The sequence below is a fragment of the Cervus elaphus genome, chromosome 11, assembly GCF_910594005.1.
Source record: "Cervus elaphus chromosome 11, mCerEla1.1, whole genome shotgun sequence".
In the NCBI taxonomy this organism is placed as follows: Eukaryota; Metazoa; Chordata; class Mammalia; order Artiodactyla; family Cervidae; genus Cervus; species Cervus elaphus.
In genome coordinates this window covers 7,191,600-7,199,098 of record NC_057825.1, presented here as the reverse complement: position 1 = coordinate 7,199,098, position 7,499 = coordinate 7,191,600, and positions in this window count along the sequence as shown.

The following is a 7,499-nucleotide window of genomic DNA, read 5'->3' as shown; positions in this document are numbered from 1 at the left end:
CAGCTGTCTGCAGAGTGGGGTCTGGGATGGGGGAGGGGTGGATCCTGTCTTGGGAGGAGGAGCCCCCTCAGCTGGCTGCCTCTGGCTGGACTGGGAATGGCAGGGCTCAGAGTGGCCCCTGGGCCCCAGGATGACCAGGTGCCAGGCCCAGCTGCCAGGCTGCCATTTGAAATGTCTCCTGTTGGTGGCACTTTGGTAAGTTGCAGGGATTCCGGTCTTTGCGTGTATTTGATCTGTATCTGAAATCCGTGCTGGTTTCTTTTCTTGGCTATGGGATTCTTAGTGCCTGACACTGAACTTGACCATGTCATTCCCCAGGTAAAGGTTTTCCATGGCTCCTCGCTGCTCTTAGAAGACAATCCAAGCTCGAAAGTGACCCCAAACCTTTTGGGGTCTGGCATAGGCCTAGCTCTCCCACCTAGGGGCTCTCGACCCCTCACCCTGTGCCTTCCAGGCACACAGACTGAACCATGAAAACTCTCTCCCCTCTCGGGAGCCTCACACCCTTCTGCCTGACATACTCTCCTCTATTTTCTTGTTGCTTGCTAAATGTCACTTCTTCCAGGAAGCCCTCCCTGCCTAATTGAGCGACTTAAGTTCACACTCAGGCTCACCCTGTACTTTTCCTTTGTAGCACACTCATCACTGTCATGAGCTAAAAAACCAAAAACCCTGTTTATGTGATCTGCACTCCTCCCTCTACTAGAAGGTGGGCTCTGTGGGTGCCTCCCATTGGATTTTTCTGTTTATACCAGATGCAGTGCTGGGCACCCAGTGAACAGTCTGGAAATGTCTGCCCAGTAAGTCCTTGAGTGGTCACTCTGTGATCCTACAGGCGGCCTGTTGATCCAGGTTGCTAACCTGGGGCCAGCCAGGGCTGCCGGCGGTGCACCTGACCGGGTCACGCCGGAGTCTGGGAACCCAGGCCCAGCCCCATCCTCCGGCCTGTGGGCTCTGCCTGGAAGCAAGGAAGGGGTTAAGTGTTTCTGGCGGCCTCGTGCTGTGTCTGCGGCAGTTCCCCCTTCCGGGGCTGCAGCAACCGAGGTTGGCGAGGAATGTTTGCAATGCAGAGCTAGGAGGGCGGGCGGCTGGTGGAAGTGGGGGCCTGTGGAGGCCGGGCTCCCCAGTTGAGCAATCGCCCAGGCCCAGCCGGTTCCTGTAACTCCTGCCCCTCCTGCCTTTTCCCGCCCTGCCGGCTTCCTCCACCCGCCGCCTGCCGGGCAGTGGGGGCAGCCTGTCCTCTCAGGCCTGCAGCTAGAGGTTGAGGGACAGGGGCCCCCAAGAGCCTGGAGGCCAGGGGTGAAAGGGAGGGGCTTCCAAAGAGAGAGAGAAGGAGTGCAGTCAGCTCAGCCGCCCTGGCCCAGAGAGGGTAAGGCTTTCGCCCAAGGTCACACAGGGAGGCGCCACCATCCAACTGGGCCACACCCTGGGTTCAGACTTTTTTGTTCCCATGGTAGCAGACTACAACTCAGCACTGGGTGAAGGCCACTTTGCCACTCGGATGGGAAGCTCGGATTCCCAGAGACTCTCTCCCTCCTGAAGGCCAGGGCCTCTCCTGCCCCTAGCCTGGCTCTTTGCTCAGGGCTAGGGTCTCAGAGAGGACGGTGGCTCTCACTGGGCTGGGAGCAACCACCATCTCCATCACCGCCCCAGCACTGTCCACGACTCAGCCTGTCCTGGGGACACTGGTCCCCTCCAGGAGTGTGGAGGAAATGGATGAACACCCACCACACTCAAGCTGGTTCTCAAAAGCCACCCACTCCTGGGACTTCCTTGATGGTCCCGTGGTAATGACTCTACCTTCCAATGCAGGGGACATGGGTTTGATGCCCCGCAGGGGAACTAAAATCCTACACTGAACTAAGATCCTACCTGCCACAGGGCAGTGAAGACTCAGTACAGCCAAAACAAAACAAACAGAAAACCAGTCCACTCCTTCCTCCAGTTCCCTTCAAGGAAGAAGCTTCATGAATTCTGAATAGCATGTTGATCACACAAAACTGGTCTTTCTCCACAAGCACACACCTTCTTTAGGGACAGCAGCATTCCTGACGATGCAGAAAGAGCTCCTTCTGTCGACAGTATTTACAAGTGACCTCTGGGGAGATGGTCCTTGCCATCATTCAGACCCAATTCCAACCCTGGTTCCACCACCTTCAAGTTTGTGGCCATGCACCTCTTTCCGAGCCTCAGTTTCCTCATCTGTAAAGTGGGGTTCAGGGAGAGGGTGGGTGGAGCAGCAGGACTGCTCTGGCTCTGCGGAGACTCTGAGCCACTTGCCTTTTCTGGTCCCACAGACATTCAGTCTGCTTGGGGCTGGCTCACGGTGTCCCCCGCCAAGGCCCTGGGCTTTGCCCAATTTGCCAGCAGATGATGGTCTCAGAGCCTACAGAGGTGCCGTCCTCGCCACATCTCTCTGGAATGGGCAGTGGAGCCCCTGGGACCCCCCACCTCTGCAGAGGGCAGGGTGGGTGATCTGTGTGAGCTAGGAGTTCCCGTGAGAATCAAACACCGCGTTTAGAGATGAGGAGGCTTATAGGACAACTGGCCGCCAAGCCATCAAGGCATGGTGAGGAATTTTCACCTGAAAAACCACACCAATGATAATCACCAAGGACTTTCCTACACTCTGCTCTGTGGCTAAGTCCTACTGTGAGCCAGATAATGACTCACCGACTTTATTCCAACAACACACCTAAGAAGGAAATATATTGGTCCCCCCCACACTTTTTTTTTTTAAGAGAAAACAGAGAGGTTGATGCATTTGCTGAAGGTCACACAGCTTGTAAGGAGTGGAGCCTGATTTGGAACTCAGGCCTCCAGAACCCGTGCTCTTAAGGGATCCCTTCCACACCTGGTTTGGGATCCAGGCTCTTCACAGAGGATATGGGCCACCTTGGGTTAGTCATTAAGCCCCAGAGCCATGAATTGAGGGGAAAATCTCCAGCGTCCCCTGGGGATGGGGGAGGCCCTGCGTGAAATTATCACTACCACAGGGTGAGCAGAACTCACAGAGGGCAAGCCTCTTACTCCAGGGCACACAGCCGGTCCAGCCAGGACCCACTCTCAAAGCGACTGATGATGCCTTCTGCTCCCCTGGCTCCCTGTCGGGGCTCCACCAAGTCCGTGGCCGGGAAGGACCCTCACAGCCGACTGGCCTCCGCAGACAGATGGACAGATGCTGGCCGCCCCCCTCCCAGCGTCGGTGGGCTGCGAGGCTTCACCACCTCCTCCCGAGCAGGTTTCCTTTAAGAAACCAGAAGATTGATTTCCTGGCAGGCTCGGCCGAGGAGCCCGTCCAAATGGTTTGCATGTCTGCATTTTTTACTGCTCCGTTTAATATGTATGCAAATGCCGGCCGGCTGCACAGTCACACGCGGCGCCCCATTAAAGCGCCGTCCGGGCGCGCGCATCATTCGAGGCGACGGGCTCGGCGGCCCTGATAGATGGGGTGCGGGGACGGAGACAAATGACGGGCTTTTGTAATTTCTTTCTCCCTTTTTCGGGGGCGGGGGGTGGGCGGCTCAAGCCTAGAAACAGCAGAGGAGATTTAAATATATGCAAAATTGTTTGGGGGCTTGGGGGGGGCGGTGTAGAAACCCGAACCAGGAGGAGGGAAATTCACTGTTCTCCTCCATGGTAGTCGGGCTGAAGACTGGAGGGGGAGCGAGCCCCATAGTCACCTTCTGGCAGAGAGAGCGGCTTTGCTACTGATAAGCAGGCTCGGTCCTATGGGAAGCGCTGCTTCAGCCGCAGAGAAAAGGAAAATGCCGGTTATTTTCAGCCCTGTTACACCCGAGAGGCCACTGCTGCGAGTTTTTACCATCCTACCCGTGCCCCCCACCACCACCCCAACTTAATTTTCTTGAGCTTCCAGGGCTTTTAACTTTATAGGTATAATGGGTGTCATTTAACTCTTGGCACTAGCCCTAAAAGGTAGATCACACCCATTGATCAGATGGGGAAATTGAGGCTCGCAGTACCTTGGGGAGGGTTGCAGAGTGAGTAGTGGGGTTGAATGGGATTCTCAGAGCCATTCCTTGACCCCCACTCAGCCCTTGGCCAGCTCTTGCTTTGTGGAGTTTGCTCCCAGTCATGGAGGATGGGGTGGGTGTGGAATCTGCCCAACTAACAACCCTTGCTCTCCAATCCTAGCTCCCCTTGCAGGGCCCTCAGCATCCTACCTGTCCCCGTCTGCCTGGTAAACACAAGCCCACATCAGAACGAGCCTGAAGACTCGAATTTCCAAAATATTGTTTCAGCCTAAAATCTGAAGTGTGAGTTTTAAAGGAATTTTTCCTTAGTTCTCAGGATTTTAGGTGACAGTGGCAGCTGGGGGGCAGCCTGGAGGATCATATGAAGATGCAAAGACTTCCCAGAGGAGGCTCCAACCTAAAGAGATGGCCATTCCATCTCTGTAGTACGGCTCAGCCCAACTGGAGAGGCAGTTTTGTGTGTATGCGTGTGCAGTGTGACAGTATGTTGGTCTATGTGTGTGTGTCATCGTGGGTGTTTATCTGTTTGCCAGTGTGTGTCTCAGTGTGAGGGTGGAACTGTGCATGCATCCACGTACACACGTGTGTGTCAGCGTGCATGTGTGTGTGTCGATGTGACAGCAGCTGAGAGCGCCTGTCCTCAGGCTGGCGAGCAGCTGGAGTGTGAATTTCCCTGAGGGTTTCCATCTCCCCGCAGTGTAGGCCTCCTGCGTCCTCCATCCCCACCCAGAAATCTGCTCCCCTCTCCAGCGAAAATCTCTCCTGTTTTGGCAGCAGAATGGAGGGCGGGACACCCCACAGGCAGTTGTGAGGATCCAAAAAGGGTGAGCCCCCCCCGCCCCGACTAAAGCCCCGCATTGATGAGGTCTGTGGTTACCAGGGGATGGGGCGTAGCCTGTTGTCTGATGGGTGAGCCTGGGAATTCTGGGAAGAAAACGAGGGCCATGCACAGCTCTCTGGAGAAGCTCACCTTGTGTATATGCGCCTGAGTGTGACAGCCCCCATCCCTCCTTCGCCTCCCACCCCTCCCCTAGGTCCATCCCCAACCCCCCACCCCACCCCACTCTCTTCCAGTCTCTCAAGTTCACCCTGCCCTGGAGTCCCTTGGGCCATCTCTCCTGGAGTTTCCCCTAGATACCACCTGGGCCCATCCCTCCCCACCCCACTCCCGAACTCTGCTCCCTGCAGGAGTCCTCCCTGACCAGCCACATCTTCCCCTTGCCCTCGCCACCTCCCACGTCCCAACCGGTTGCTTGTCTGTTTCATTTTGTCTCCATCATCTGTCCCTCAGGAACATGAACCCTGGGGGAAACTAAAAAGCGGGGGGTTCTCTCCAGGACGTTCCTGATGTTCGTGAACATCTCAGGACCCCAGCCCAGGCCAGGCTCATTTTCCAAGCTCAGGTCCTTTGCTCTCGACAGATCTCATTCACCCCGAGGCTCACCCTCCGTGTCCACGGAGCCCAACCAGACGGTGATGACCCCATGTTCTAAGTCCTCCCTATAACTGGTTTGTGTTTTGGGACAGTCTCCCCTTCTTCCAGGTCTCAAGGTGTCACCTCCCCTGAACTGGTCCCCACCTCAGTCATCGCACCAGTAGTACTAAAGTGATTGTTTCCTGCAGCCTCTCAAGAAAATTATTTCATTGAGAACCATTTTGAATGGACCTCGATACTGCCCCTCTCTCAATACCTCTTCCCCTGGCGCCCTCTGAAGCATTCTTTAGGGCCTCCCATCAGCTTCCCAGGTGGCCCTAGTGATAAAGAATCTGCCTGCCAATGTAGGAGACACAGGAGACTCTGGTTCGATTCCCTGGAGTAGGAAATGGTAGCCCACTCCAGTATTCTTGCCTGGCGAATCCCATGGACAGAGGAGCCTGGTGGGTTACAGTCCATGGGGTCGCAGAGGGTCGGACACAACTGAGCAACTGAGCTTGCATGCACATAGGAACTAAGCTCAGAGAACCTGTGGGCATGGGGAGAGGGTGAGCCCTGGGCCTCACTAGGGCCTCCCCCTAACTGGGCCAAGCACACAGGAGTCTCTGGACTGTTGAGATAGACGAGGGAGAGGATGAATGCATGGGCTTGCCCCGTGGCCCCCTTGGGGTCCACACTCTTACTCCCCAGCTGGTTGGGCGGAGTTGGAGGGGGGAAGCTGCTGTGTGTGGACCGGCTGAGTCAGGCCCTAACCCCAGGCAAGGGGCCACCTTGGCTCCTGCCGATCTTGCTGACTGGGCTGAATTCGAGTCTGCACCTCCCTCAGCAACCCGCCATTACTCATCGTTGGCATTTATCCCCAAGCAAGGGGTGACCCTCGGAGCAGCCCGCAGCCTCCCGTGTGTTCTGAGGAAGGGATGGCCGGAGGCTGGGCTTCGAGGAGGCACGGCAGGAATTGTGAGCAGCTGCTCTGAGTGCAATGACCATATTTTTCTGAGCTGAAAAATTAGGACACAGGATGTAGCAGAGGGTTTTCTCAGATTTGTTCATTCGATGAGCGCGAAAGTCTTACAAAAGTACTAAACCTAAAACTTATGTAGTTATGTAGGTAAAGCACTGTCTTGTTGAAAAGCCTCTGGGTTTCACAAATCAGGGAGATTCTGGAAATTAATACTTCAATTTGACGAATATCTGGGGCGGGGGTCCCTGGGTCAACCCTGTCCTTGGAGCTTGGGCAATAATGCGGAGCAAAACGGGTGATCTTGGCCTCATAGAGTTCACGTGGGGAGGCTGACACTCCTTAAATAATTTCACATTTTAGGACCAAGAGAAGTGGTATGGGGGTGGAGAGGGGGCGTACAGGGCCATGAAGGTCAACGGTTCCCATGTGGACCGCAGGTGGGGATGTCCAGGAAGACATCTTTTTTATTATTTATTTATTTTTGGCTGCACTGGGTCTTTGTCGCTGAGGCCTTCCTCTGGTTGCGGTGAGCATGGGCTGCTGTTTGTTTTGGTGTGTGAGCTTCTCAATGCAGTGGCTTCTCTTGTTGCAGAGCACAGGTTCCAGGGTGGGCAGGCTTCAGTACTTGCAGGGCACCGGGCTTCATGGCTCCTCTGCCTGTAGAATCTTCCCAGACCAGGGATCGAACCCGTGTCCCCTGCCTTGGCAGGCAGACTCTTATCCACTGGACCACCAGGGAAGTTCCAGGAAGACATCGTTGAAGAAGGAAAATTTGAAGTGACACTGAGCTTTTTGGGCATTTACTGTGGAAGGGATGGGAGTGGACTGGAGTGAGGGAAGTACATTTTAGGCAGGAGGAAAGGTATGTGCAAAGGGCCAGTGGCAGAAAGGAGGGCCGGGTGTTTGAGCGACAGGAGGCAGCCCAGGTGACTGCAGTGTGGTGAGCGAGGGGAAGAGGAGGCAGGAGAGGTCGGCAGGGGCCAGTGCAGGCGGTGCCTACCAGTCCGTGAGAAGGTGGTGGATATTCTCCTGCTGGCAATGGGGAGCCAAGGGTGTTTAGCATAGGTGGGACCTGATCGTACTTCTGGATGTGGATAATAATAAGAAT